Below are 14,318 nucleotides of genomic sequence, written 5' to 3' on the forward strand. Positions count from 1 at the left end.
AGTATCTTGTCTCCTCATTGGTCATTTTGGTCAGTTGCCAGCAAGGTTACCTTTAGCTTCTTAACCCTTTACAGGTGAGAGGATTTTTCCTCTGGCCAGGAGGGATTTTAAAGGGGTTTACCCTTCCCTTTATATTTATGACAATCCATGCTCAGCAGCTCACAGGGTCTGGCCCAGCTCACACACTCTCAGCCGGATAACAGTCTCCCACAAGGGAAGGGCTGGGAGCCGCATTGCTGGGACCTTTCCAAACACACTGGAGACGACTCTGGAAAAGCCCCTCCCTGGTCTGAGAGCAAGGGGCTCCTGGGGGCCTTTTGCAAATCCAATCTCCTTTGGAGAGATTCTCTCCCCCTCTTTCCACCTCTCCCCAGACAGACAGAGGACGCCACAGAGGAACCCTAATGCCACTCACTTGCTCTACGCGATGGAGCGATGGATGGCGGATGTTCAGGGTCATCTGCTGTCCCTCGCCCTCCTCCTCACTCTCCAAGCCCAAGGCAGGCTGGAGAGGGTGGTGACCTGAGGAGTTACCCTGCCCAGCCAACAGGCAGGATGATGACACTGGGCGATCGACTGCCTGTGAAAAGAGGGGATTGAGAGTCAGGACTCCTGGGTTCCATTGCTGGTTTTCCTATTGGGACTTTCGACAAGTTGCTCCCCGCTCTATGGCTCTGATCCCAGCAGTCAAATGGGGATTTCATACTTTCCCACTCTTGGAAAGTGCTGAGAGAATCCCACAGCAGAAGCTGCTCTGACAGTGCTAAGCAGCATCTGACCATTAAAGGTTGGTGTGCACTGCCCAGGAGGAGGAGTGTTTGGCTCTGGGGTTTCACTTCTGCCCAGTCTACAGAGAGGGGCCCAGCCGTGGAGTTTGGCTCAAGAAGACCAATTCTCCAATTTGTAAAGGGCGTTTTGAATTCCAGTCCTGTGCTCCAAAGTGCTTGGTGTCATCTGCACAGTGTAGAAGCACGCTCTCCACTCCATTTTCCAAATCATTAATGAAAATATGGAATAGTACCACACCCCAGACTGATCTCTGCCGGACCCAGTAGGTACACCCTCTTAGCTGGGCAGCCAAACATGGAGAACGACTCTTGGAGGATGGGTTTTCAACCACCTGTGTACCCAATACTAATTTCATCTAGACCACATTTCCCTAGTTTGCTTGTGAGAATGTCCTATGGGACTCTGTCAAAAGCTTGATTAACACCAAGATAGATCACATCTACTGCCTGCCCACCTCCACTAGGCCTGTAACCCTGTCAAAGAAGGAAACAGGATTGGTTTGGAATGATTTGTTCTTGACAAATCCATGCTCACTAGTACTAAGAACCAAATGATCCTGTAGGTGCTGACAAACTGATTGTTTAATAATGTGTTCCAGTATCTTTCCAGGTATGGAAGTGAGGCTGGCTAGTCTGTAGGTCCTGGGGTTCTCTTTGTTCCCCTTTTCAAGATAGCTACTGTCTTGTTAACGGATGGGGAGAGGTTGTTTTCAGGGATCTCAGACGAGAACTGGGGCACAGCACCTGGTTTGTTAAGGCCACAAAAATGGAGGCAGGAACCTATTCTCTCCCTCTGGCAAAGAACCCCAGATACCTAAAAGAGTGGGACTCACATCCCTGAATGGGCTTTAAAAAAAGACAGCGGTTAAAATTTGGCCCCAACCATTTCTTGTTTCCGCAGCCTAGACACTTTAGCAAAGTTTAGAATTCCTTGGTGCTCAACACCGTGAAACTCCCCTTTCTCTTTCACAAAGGGCTTTAACACCCCTTATCTCACTCAGGGTATGTCTACACGACGAAATTAGGTCAAATTTATAGAAGTCGGTTTTTTAGAAATCGATTTTATATATTCAAGTGTGCGTGTCCCCATAGAAAATGCTCTAAGTGCATTAACGCGGCGGAGTGCTTCCACAGTACCGAGGCTAGAGTCGACTTCCGGAGTGTTGCACTGTGGGTAGCTATCCCACAGTTCCCGCAGTCTCTGCTGCCCATTGGAATTCTTGGTTGAGATCCCAATGCCTGACAGGGCTAAAACATTGTCGCAGGTGGTTCTGGGTACATATCGTCAGGCCCCCGTTCCCTCCCTCCCTCCGTGAAAGCAAGGGCAGACAATCGTTTCGTGCCTTTTTTCCTGAGTTACCTGTGCAGACGCCATACCACGGCAAGCATGGAGCCCGCTCAGCTCACTGTCACCGTATCTCTCCTGGGTGCTGGCAGACGTGGTACTGCATTGCTACACAGCAGCAGCAACCCATTGCCTTGTGGCAGCAGACAGTGCAATAGGACTGGTAGCCGTCATCGTCATGTCCGAGGTGCTCCTGGTTGCCTCTGTGAGGTCAATCAGGAGCACCTGGGCAGACATGGGCGCAGGGACTAAATTTGGAGTAACTTGATCAGGTCATTCTCTTTAGTCCTGCAGTCAGTCCTATTGAACCATCTTATGGTGAGCAGGCAGGTGATATAGATTGCTAGCAGTCCTACTGCATCATCTTCTGCCGGGCAGGCAAGAGATGAGGATGGCTAGCAGTCCTATTGTACCTTCTTCTGCCGAGCAGCCATGAGATGTGGATGGCATGCAGTCCTTCTGCACCGTCTGCTGCCAGCCAAAGATGTAAAAGATAGATGGAGTCTATCAAAACAAGAAATAGACCAGATTTGCTTTGTACTCATTTGCAAACCCCCCAGCCCCCGCCCCCCATCTAGAGGACTCATTCCTCTAGATCACACTGCAGTCACTCACAGGGAAGGTGCAGTGAGGTAAATCTAGCCATGTATCAATCAGAGGCCAGACTAACCTCCTTGTTCCAATAAGAACAATAACTTAGGTGCACCATTTCTTATTGGAACCCTCCGTGAAGTCCTGCCTGAAATACTCCTTGATGTAAAGCCACCCCCTTTGTTGATTTTAACTCCCTGTAAGCCAACCCTGTAAGCCGTGTCATCAGTCGCTCCTCCCTGCATTAGAGCAACGGCAAACAATCGTGCATCTGAGTTGAGAGTGTGTCCAGAGCAAGTCACAATGAAGCACTCTGGGATAGCTCCTGGAGGCCAATACCATCGAATTGTGTCCACAGTACCCCAAATTCGACCCGGCAAGGCCGATTTAAGCACTAATCCACTTGTCAGGGGTGGAGTAAGGAAATCGATTTTAAGAGCCCTTTAAGTCGAAATAAAGGGCTTCATCGTGTGGACGGGTGCAGGTTTACATTGATTTAACGCTGCTAAATTCGACCTAAAGTCCTAGTGTAAACCAGGGCTCAGGCTCATGACTGCCCAGAGTTTGCAAATTGTCCCTGTTCCCATTAGACAGATGGGGAACCTGAGGTACAGAGAAGGGAAGTGACCTACCCAAGGGCCTACACAGCAACATGGTGGCAGAGCCAGAAAGAGAAGCCACAAATCCTGACTCCTAACAGACAACAAACCCTGCAGAGGCAGGGAGAGAGCCCAGGAATCAAGATGGTGGGGAAATTTCATTGAAACCGTTTCTGTCAGAAAATCCCATTCAGACTAAACCGGTTTGTTTCTTGAAATCGTAACAAGTGGGATGAAAATTCTTTGCAAAAATATTTTGTTGCAAAACAAAAGCATCTTCTGTTTGACACAGTGTGTTAAATTGTCTCGTCGCGCACAAAGAGGAGACCCTTAGATCTCGAAAATTAGAGAAGATGCTTCAGTCTGAGCTGAGGAGTTGATGCTCTGAACAATTTCAAAATAATCAAATACAAATAAAATAGAATATTTCAGCTACTCTATTATGTCATAATCTGATCTGAGTAAACGAGATAGGACCCCACATATTATGCACTACTCCTAGTGACACTCTCCAGTGGATCCCCATCCTCCACCCACCGTGAGGTAGGTAGGAGCGGATTGTTATGCCTACTTGAAAGAGGGAGAAGCTAAGGCTGAGAAAGGAGAATTGACTTGTCTGAGGTCACACAGCCAGTCAGTGGCAGAGTTGGAATAGGACCCAAGAACCCTGACTTTCAAACTAACCATCGGATCTGGAATTTCATACACTGAATGACCTGAATAAAGTCCTCTCACATGAGCTCCAGACCAACCAACAGATCATGGTAATTATTCAGCAAGTGTTTCGGAAGAACTGGAATGTTAGAGAGAATCATGAACTGCTCAGAGACAATGAATGCAGAGAAGCAGCAAAATTCGTCAAACATATGACTGGTTATGACTTATTTACTTGGTCTTAAAAGAAAACAACAAGGACCCGAGTCTCTCCGCTGTCAATAACCCCCAGCTCAGCCAATCAGGGTAGAGACTGAGGGGCGGGAGGCTGAGGGTTCTCACCAGAGAGCCCAAAGGATGGCCCAGGTCACCGGTGGGGATCACTGGCCGAGCACTATTTTAGCCCCACATTTTTGGGTGGACCTTCCACAATGGCAGCTGCAGAGCACCCCCAGTGACTCCCCCCACACACCCCTCCTGGTAGCGGGAGGGGAACAGGGGAAAGGACAAAAGAAGTAAGAGAAGAAGAGAAAGGAGGGAGGGATGGAGGAAAAGGTAAAACAGAAGGACAAACCCTAATGTCCCCAGTGATTCTAAGGGACAAAATCCTAGGTGGGGAATAAAATTATGCCACCTGAGGCTAGCGTTTTCCAGGCCTAGAATTCAGCTGGCACCAAATGGATCAGACTGAACAGGTTCCAAACCTCTCGGAGGCTCTTACCTTCCAAACAGGGACGTCTCTTTTCTAGTAAAATCAGGAAAAGGAAAGGAGAAAACTTGAAAGAGTTTCCTCCTCACGCTCACGTACGTAAACCCTTATACTCTCTCAGTCCTGAAAGAGGGACCTCGAGAAGGAGACTTGCTGAAGCAAAGCTACAGGGGTCTGTGAGGTTTCCCTGGCCCTGCGCCCCTGTCCTGTCTGGCTGATGTCAGCATCTCTCTGTGAGGTCACCACTTCCCCACTACCTTTGTCCAATAGGCTGAGGTCCTGCAAAAGGCTTTTGTGATGTCACTGCCACACCCACCCCCTTGGGTGAACAGATAGCCCTAGATAGCAGGATTGTCCCTATAAAATCAGGATAGTCCCGCTATCTGGGGCTTTTTCTTATATAGGCTCCTCTTACCCCCCACTCCCTGTCCCCTTTTTCACACTTGCTATCCCGTCAGCCTACCCACCCCTCCCCTGCAGTGCTAATGTCCCGCCGCTGGCCAGACACTTTGGAGGTTTGAGCTACTCCCTGTGGATCACCCCACTCAAGGAGCGTTCCTTCTAGGAAGCAAGCCGGCTAGACAGCAAAACGTCAGAGGCTGCTCCCAATGCTACACTCAATTTTTCAGAAATGAGTCGACTTGATGGCCAGAAGAGACCATTAGAGCATCTCATCTGACCCCCTGCATATCACAGGCCTCCTGTATACCACAGTCGCTATCGTTTGGCAAGCACATTCCAGAAAGGCATCTAGTCTTCATTAAATGACATCAAGAGATGGAGAATCCACCACTTTCCTTGGTAGCTTGTTCCTGTGGTGAATCATCCTTGCTGTTGAATATTTGTGCCTTGTTTGTGATATGAATTGGTCTGTTTTCACCTTCCAGCCATTGGGTCTTGTTATGCCTTTCTCTGCTAGATTAACGAGCCTTTTAATCCCCAGTATTTTCTCTCCATTAAGGCATTTCAACACTTCAGTGAAGTCACCTTTCAATCTGCTTTTCATCAGCTAAACAGGTTGAGCTCTTTCAATCGCTCCTGAGAAGGCATTTTTCTCCAGCCCGCAGAACATTTGATGGCTCTTTGCTGCCCCAGCTCCAATTTCTCAACATCTTTTTCAAATGAGGACACCAAAACTGGAGGCAGTATTCCAATAGCAGTCTCACTGATGCTGTGTCACCTCCCTATCCTCCTCACGGCTCTGCTCCTACGTCTAAGGATGGCTTTAGCCCTGGTCACCACAGCATCACGCTGGGAGCTTGTGTTGAGTGGCTTCTCCACTATGGCCCCTAAATCCTTTTCAGAGTCACTGCTTTCCTGGATACACTTCCCCATTCTGGAGGTGTGGCCGGCATGCCTTGTTGCTAGGTGTAGGACCTTGCATTTGGCTCTGGTCAAACTTGCTTTCTTTGAATGGGCCCAGCTTGCCGAATGAGCCAGATGGCTCTGTATCACTGCCCTCTCCTCATCAGTAATTACCACTCTGCCAGTATTTTGTCACCCACCAAGCTTATCAGCAGGGATTGTAGGTTTTCTCCCAATTCATTGATAAAACTACTTTTAAGTCCTTGAAAACTTCTTCAGTCTCTGAGTACCGAGGTCCTGCTCCCCACAGCACAGTGAGAAAGGTTCACCCAGCCCTGCTGGTACATAGGGGATAAGCACAAAACAAACACACCTTTAGGAGCTGTGTTGTCCACAGGCTCTGAAAAACATGTGGGGATAAGCAGCTTAGAAATGCACAAGAGATCTGTGGTGTAGACAGGTCCCAACTGCGTCTCGGTTTCCCACCCTGTAAAATGGGGAGAACAAAAAAAAACCCCTTGATTAGTGCTATTTGACAGTTGAGGAAACCGAGGCACCCAGTGTTGAAGAGACTCGCTCATGGTCCCAAAGCCAGGAATAGGAAACAGCAGGTCTTCTGATAAGCAGTCCTGGGATCTAGCCCCGGTTATCCTGGCCTCTCTACTCTAACTTTATTCACAGCTCCCACGTCTTTTCCTCCATGTCCCTTAACCCCACGTCACTGCAGAAGAAAGATTTTCTGTTAGACAGCTGGCTCCAGTGGTTCTCAAACTTTTGAGATGGCCAGGAAATGGGTTGGAGCTCAACTGCACCTAGCCCAGGTTATGCAGCTCCCTAGGGTGAAGGAAATAAGTGTGGGGATCAGGTGACAAGCAGTAGCATGTGACTAGGACCCAGGCCTGCTGAGAGATAGAAGGGCAGCCTGTGCTCAGCCAGGAGAGACACCCCAAGGGGAGCAGGTGTGGGAGGGGCTTGGAGAGTCCTTGAAAGGTCAGGGACAAGCCAGGAAGGGGCTAGGCTGAGCACTTAGGACAAGGCCCGAGGAGGGAAAAACAGGGCAGTTCAGGTGATGGGACAGATAGTCCAGTTGGTTTAGGCTCCCAGGGCCAGACACCCACAGGTGAAGGTGATTGTCGGGGCTTAAGTCCTTCTTCCCCAGGGTAGATCTGAGAGTGGAGAAGACTGATGCCAGAAGGGGGAAGTGAGATAACCCTAAGGTCACCCACTGAGTTGATATCACAAATGCATACTCGGAAGGATCCAAGAGAAGAAACATGGATTTTACAGTCTCTTCTTTTTTGGAGTCCCCAGGGCCAAGGTAAAACCCCTGCTGCCCCTTCCCATTCTGCTCACCTCCGAGATGTGCTGGAGTTTGTCTGTGCTGGGGGTTGCTGTCAGCAGGATCTAGAGCTCGTCATCCATGTTCTACGGGCAGGCCTTGCTCTGAGCCTGCTTGCGGAGAGAGACCATGAGTCAGGGTTATGGAACCTGGGGCTACATCTGCCAGGATGACAGCTGGCTCTGCAGTCCTGGCCCGGAAGAGCTCTCTGCAGAGGGTCTGGTGCCAAGCAAGGTGGGGAACAGCCAAGCTGCTAGGGATGGGAGCTGGGCTTCCTGGCAGAGTCCAGGAACCAAAGCACAGCATCTGCAAGGAAGGACCTCCGCACAGAGGGGCAACATCATCTCCCACAAGAGGGAGGACTCTGCCCCTGACACTAGATTAATCCTATGGCCTGTTCCCATCTCTGCCCACCTGCACCCCCAACTCAGGAGCTCCAGACACCTAAGAGAGCAAGAACCAGAGATCTTCCTGCTCCTGGGACAGAGGAGTACGTTGATGTTCTTCCTGGATGTGACTGTTGGTCGTCCCCATGCCCATGCCCAACACTCTATTCAGGCTGCGCACAGGAACTGCGATTCCTGTTCTGGATCTAGGGGCGGCTTCAGTTTGCTGGCAGGAGACTGTACATGAGACCTTGCCCTTGGGGGGCTACACAGGCACTAACATGGGCACGGAAGTTTGAGGAACAGGGCAGAGGCCTGTGTGGGGCAAGGAGGGCAGGGATTTGGGAAGGAAAAACAGAAGATCAAACACTTACTTAATGTGGGTCAGGATGATCCCCATTTCAAAGATAGAGAAAGTGAGGCATCAGGTGGGAGAGTGACCTGGCCAGGATCAAGTGACCACACAGTGGCAGGGCTGCAGTCCAACCATTTCCCTGCTCTCATCACTGGACCCTGTTGCCCCTCCTCTACGACCCCTCCAGCCATCCTCTCCCATAGGCCATCCCCACCACTCTCCAAAACCAGGCTGCCTCTTCCTGGCAAGGCCTGGTGTCACAGCTTTCTTGCTGGGCTAGCACCCCTGCCAATAGTCGCTAGCGCAGTCTGGGAGTTGTTTGGCTGGGAACTCAGCCCTTCAGCCAGGTGACCGTCTTTTAGTCCACTCCTTCCTGGGTCGTGCTCATCCCAAACAAAAAGTCCAAAAATGTCTAACAGAAACAAGGTCTTCCGTTCCTTTGGGGGCTCTTCCTCAGCCTGACTTTGGCTCGGCCTGCCCTTGGTAGCCCTTTCTATGGCCTTCTACGTCCTCTTCCTTAGAGACCATGGGAGAACCAGTCCTACCCTGGATTCTAGGCTCTGTCCCAAGGCCCTGTACTGAACAGCTAGGCCTGCTCCTGTACCTTCGCTGCGGTTTTCCCTGGTTTTCCCCTAAGGTGGAGCTCACTCTGTAATCTGTTTGGCCTAGCTCCAGGCTTTATAGCCCACAGGCCAAGCCTCCGTTATATTCCCCTCTTCTTAAAGCATAAGTTGGCAAGCACCAACTTGCCCGGGCGGGCAAGTTCTATTCTTGTCCAAGCTTCATCCCTCATCATCTCCTCGCTGTCACCGGCTGCGCGCTTGTACAGCCTGCGCGCACAGTGTCTCCAGCTCCACTGCCAGCTCGCTCACCAGAATTAAGAGGCATATTCCTTCTCTTCCACAATATCCCAGCGCTCTTCCTGCAGCCACTCAGTCTCATTCGCAACTGCTTGCAGAGCCTGTTCTGAAGCCTTTAGCTTCTTCTCTACCCCTTTTTGCTACTGCCACTGCATACGCCAAAACCCTTTCCGTCCGGGTCTGAGAACCCACCATGGACTGCTCCACCCTGGTGTTTCTCCCTACTTCAGTCTGCTTCATCTCTGGGCCAACCATTTCGTCCTTCACCTCCCTGCAGCACCCAACAGGGCGTGTTGGTGGAGGCTCTGCAAGGTCCACGGCCATCCCTGCCACCTCCACGTTGCCTGCCTCATGTGGGTTTGTGTCAGAGGACACCTTCTCCTTTCTTTCTACCTTCTTGGGGCCCTGGCCCCTCGTTTTGCCACTCAGCAATTTCCTAAGCAGGCCGTGTCTTTTGATACGCCTGGTAACTCAACCCTTCGGCCAGGTCACCATCTTTAGTCCATCCTTCTGGGGCCCAGCTTGTCTCACACTAAAACTCCAAACAGGTCTTTCCACAGAAAGAAGTCCTTCTGCCATCACTGGCGCTCTTCCTCATCCTACAGCTCCTATGCTGGGCTTGGTAACCCTCTCCGGGTGCGTGGACGCCCCCTTCTTTGGGGCCAGTAGGGGAACCCAGTCCCACCCTGACACTGGGAGCAGCCCAGGGTCCTGTACCCAACAGCTAGGTCTGCTCCTTTCCCTTTGCTGCAGTTTTCCCTGGGCACTTCCTACCTTTCTTCTCAAATTTCCCTCTAGTCTTTCCTTGCTGCTCTGAACTTCCTGCCTCATTCTCATTCCTGTTCATACCCCAGCTGGCCTGTTTCACCACTGAAGGCGCATCACATTGGCTGTGACGTCCTCCTGCTGCAAGGGAACGAGAACCTGTCAGAGACTCAGACGCCCCCGAGGAATTGGGGGAATTAAGGGCACCTGGAAGCAGCAGCATTTCCACCCAGCACCTGCCTACCTCTGAGGGATGGATTCACCCTCCTGACCCCTAGAATGGAGTCTTCGTGTCCTTTCTAGTGACCTCCAGTGCCAACCCCCCTCCTTATATGGTGAGCTCCTGACATCTCCCCCTCAGTGCCCTTGACAGGTGTTCTACCTCTAATCCACAGCTCAAGTTCTCAGAACCCTCACCTCCACCCCCACCCAGGTTGGGCAGGGACAGGGCTCAAGCAGGGGAGTGTGGGGAAGGAGGGAGTCTGGCAGCAGTGAAGTGGGATGTGGGGAGGTTGAGACCTTTCCCCAAGTTATCCCAGACACTAATGCTGAAGACGCAGGATGGCAGCCCTGGTGAACAGGGCAGATCAGCAGCCCCTGCTGACTGAATCCTCCCGTTCTCTCTAGAGCGGGTCCAGCCCTGCCAGCAGCAGGACAAGCTTCCCCTGCCAATGTGCATCAGCCCTGCCTGGTGAGTCACCATCATTCGTCAGTCCTTGGCTTCCCAGGCTGCCAGTGATGGGAGCAACTCTGGGTAGTGGCTTGGGTGACATGGACACTAGGCCACTGGGAATTTGTGCTGCCCTGTGGGACAGGAGAGACTCGCAGAGGGCACTTCCCAAGAGCGATAGCACCGTGTCCTAAGAACATAAGTCCGTGATGAGGTAATGCTTGTCATTAATTAGCCTTGCTAAAGAGCTCGGTTGGAGCTGCTCTGGGGACAAGCTGGCTCCCTCCTGCTCATGAAGGTGAATTTATCTCCCTTGACAGTAGCACCTGTTCTCTCTCTAATTCCCCACCAGGCTTCTTACTGCCAGGCCAGCCAATGGCCATCGGATGGGAATGAGGCCTGGGCACTACCCCAATCTTCTGACTCTAATGCAGCTGCTTACCTTGTCCCCCATCAGTTGCCGGGCTTCCCCCAGGAGGGAGTAGGTGAGGAGTAGCCCAGCCTGGCTGACACGCAGCAGGGGGTCGTGGATGGCCAGCACTGCCGTCCGGAGGAAGGATCTTCTCTGCCCCTCCCAGAAGAACTTTCCAAAGACCTAAACCCAACAGGACGTGAGGCATTAGCAGATTGCCAAAAACCAGACTCCAAATCCTGGGGCTAGTACGGTATCTCTGTCTAGTGGCCCCAGGAGGCAGCCACTGCGGAGGACTCAGCCACCCCCACTCCCTGACCTGTGTCATGCCCTGGCAGAGTGTCTTTACCTCCCCCACCCTGGCTGTGTTCCTGTAGCCCAGGAGCCTGCTGTCCCGGTGCCAGTCCCAACACCACAGGGCTTCGGCCTCATGGATGGTCAGCCCTGGGAAAGACAGACAGACAGACACACACACTAGTCATTCTGATTGCAGTGCTTGTGTCCTTCCAATCCCATTGGTGGCTGCATAGTGGGCAGAGTCCTCGCTGCGTGCCTGGCCCAACAGAATTGCAGGGGCTGGTGTAGAACAGAGAAAGAGATCGAGAGAGGCTCAGCCTCCAGCCGGGGTCAGTCTGAGAGAAATTGGTTGGGGTCCCACTCTCACTCTTCTCTCAGGTGCCATTTCCCACCTGGGTTCCTCACCCTTCTGGTGCAGCAGCAGCCGGTAGAGCCAGTACACTCTATCCCTGGCCTGCCAGCTCATGTCCTTGGCTGGGTCACTGATGGACAGAGCCAGCTGTTCCACACGGTGACCCATCCTGGGGAATTCTGCTGAGTTCTAATGGAAAGGAGAGGGGACTCCATCAGCATTTTCCTGTCAGTTCCCAGTCCTCCCCTGGGCCAGGACTCTCCTTCCCCTCAGCAGGAGATGCTAGAGGATAGGAGGCAGAGCTTAGACTCTTAAATTTCCTCTGCCCTCAAAAGGAGCCTGGAGTACAGGGATGTGGGCAGGGCCCTCCATGAGGGCTTACTTCCCCAGCTGCTCCAGGATGACAGAAAGGCATGAACCTGCAGCATGGTCCCCTTAAAAGCCCAGAGTCACCACTTAACCAGCACAAGAAGAACTTGACTCAAGCCAAGCTCATTCTCTGCTCTTACTCTGCCTCCCCAGGAGGAACACTCCTAACCCCCAGCCCCTGCAGCACCACATCCTACAGCCCGTTCGAGCCAGCTCACCGACGCCTGGAGTCAGGAAGCTGGGCTGAGAGGTCACTTACGTCAAACTCAGGGAGGGTGATGGTGGATCTGAGCAGGGCGGTGCTGCTCCGAATGGCCCTGGCTCTCTCTTGCGACACCCTGGACATGATCCAATAGTTAATGTGCAAGGGGGAAAGGAGGCAGCTCAGGATCAATAGGCCGGTGCATGTGTTGTGCTAATGAGACCCTCCCCATCGCAGGGGGCTGAGACATTGTGCACGGGGTGGAACATCTGATTCACTGATCACAGAGCTTTAGAAGGGGATTGTTGCCCCCAGGACAATGCCTGTATCCTGCAGGTCATGACTTGTCATTGTCTCTCTAGACTGGGACAACGTTCGATGTTGGGGCTGGTCCCATCCTCCCTGAACTCCTGATTCCTGAACATCTCACCAGGGAGCAGACAGACCCCTCGCCTCCTTGGCTCTCAAGTCCTTGCTTGGGTTAAGGGACTGAGTGTGAGCACAATCCCCCCAGGAATCTCAGGGCCCGTCCGAGAGAAGGGCTGATTCTCTGGGGTCCTCATGTTTCTCTTGGAAGGAGCCTGTGACTCTTCTCTGAGGACCATCTTCTGGATCTCACAGGAGAGGTTCAGACTCTCACTCCCTACTCCAGTCCCCAGGCAAAGCTCTGGTTTGAAGTCCCAGCTACTTCCTCTGTCCTTCAACGAGGAAGGGCCTGACACTGCATTGCACTGACTGCCCTGACCAAGGACAGCCCACTGGGGGCCCAGCTAGAAGGACAGACTTGAAAATGGATCTAAAAGTTCAGGCAAAATTGCCCCATCCCTCTTATCGGGTTCACCTCCAAGATGGAATGGAGCCTGTCAGTTTCTGGGGACTCTGCCAGCAGGTTCCCCAGCATGGCATCCAGGAGGTCTGGCAAGACTCTATGCAGTTCCTGCAAAGCAAGGGAGAGCCATAGGTCAGAGTTAGGGAAAGTAGGGCTACACCTGCCATAAGATGGGAAGAGGGGTCTCTGGGAAGCACTTGTAAGACCCCCCAAACACACATCCTGGCCTCGTTCATTCACATCCCACTGCAGGCAATTAGCAAGGATTCATGGCAGAATGACAGCTGGCTCTTTAATCCATGACTTTAGCATGATCTACCTAGATTTGGGTGGTGTCCTTCTCCGTGCCCAGGGTGAAGCCGGAATGCAGGGCAGCTAGAAGGAGGTGGGTCTCCACCTCTGGCTCCAGGAAAGGTGTCATAGTGCCGGCAAGAGAGAGGAGCCGATATTAGACTGTGCATTGCGGGGGTGGGACTGGCACCAACAGGGATGTGAAAGTGCAGGGAAATGGGCAGAGGCTGGCGAGAATGGAAACTGAGGCACCGAGCCAGGGAACGACAAGGCCAAGGTTTCCCAGACAGACAGTGGCAGGACAGGATTAGCGCCTGTTCCCTGGACCCTGCTGCCCCTCCTGTATCTGATCCTGGGACTGAGCCTCTCCCCAAAGCCATTGCAATGTTACTGGAGAGAAAAGAACAGCCCAACCCAGAGAGAGTGAACCTTCCCACCACCTCTGCCAGAGGAGACACCCTTGGGAGGTGACCTGGTGGTGGGAGGGGCAGCGACTCCCAGCCCTGGGTCTGAGCAGCGGCGATGTTAGGGGAACCAGGTGGGAGGGTCTCGATACCTCAGGTTGCCCACAGCAATCAGGGAATTAGCGAGGACGGCGCCCGGTGGAGAGTTACCAGGCAGCTCCTCAATGAGCTGCTGTGAGACCGAAAGGAGACAAAGGAGAGTGAGAGATTCGGGCCTCATTGACACTTCCCAGTGAGGAGATTACACAGCCAGTGCCCCACACAGCCAGCAGGATCCTCCCACCTGCCTCCAGGTCTTCCAATTCCTGCCCACTAGTGGCCAATCTCAGAATTTGTCCTGTCTCTTCTCCCCAATCTTCAGCCCCAGCAATCCCTGGCCTCAGCTGCCTCTCCAGCACCAGCCATCCCCTCTCCATTGGCTCGGGGAGACCCCTGCCCCTCCCATGTCTCTGTCCTCCCTCCAGCTGCTTGGCGCCGTGTCTCGCTCACTACAATCCTCTCCAGGACAGCCGCCTTGCAGCAGTGTGGCTCCAATGTGTCCTGCCCTCTCTGCTGTGCAGCAAGACACGCAGGGTGGATGGCATACAGGAACATGAGGTGTTGGGCCTCATCCTGCACCCACCAGCAGTGGGCTTGGGGGGGAGAGAGCCAGTTAGCCAGGGACCTCCCTGCCCCACCCACACCAGCTGCAGGACTCAGGCCTGTACGGGGGATAGTGGGGACCCGCCCGTTGTAC

The sequence above is a fragment of the Natator depressus genome, chromosome 3, assembly GCF_965152275.1.
Source record: "Natator depressus isolate rNatDep1 chromosome 3, rNatDep2.hap1, whole genome shotgun sequence".
In the NCBI taxonomy this organism is placed as follows: domain Eukaryota; kingdom Metazoa; phylum Chordata; order Testudines; family Cheloniidae; genus Natator; species Natator depressus.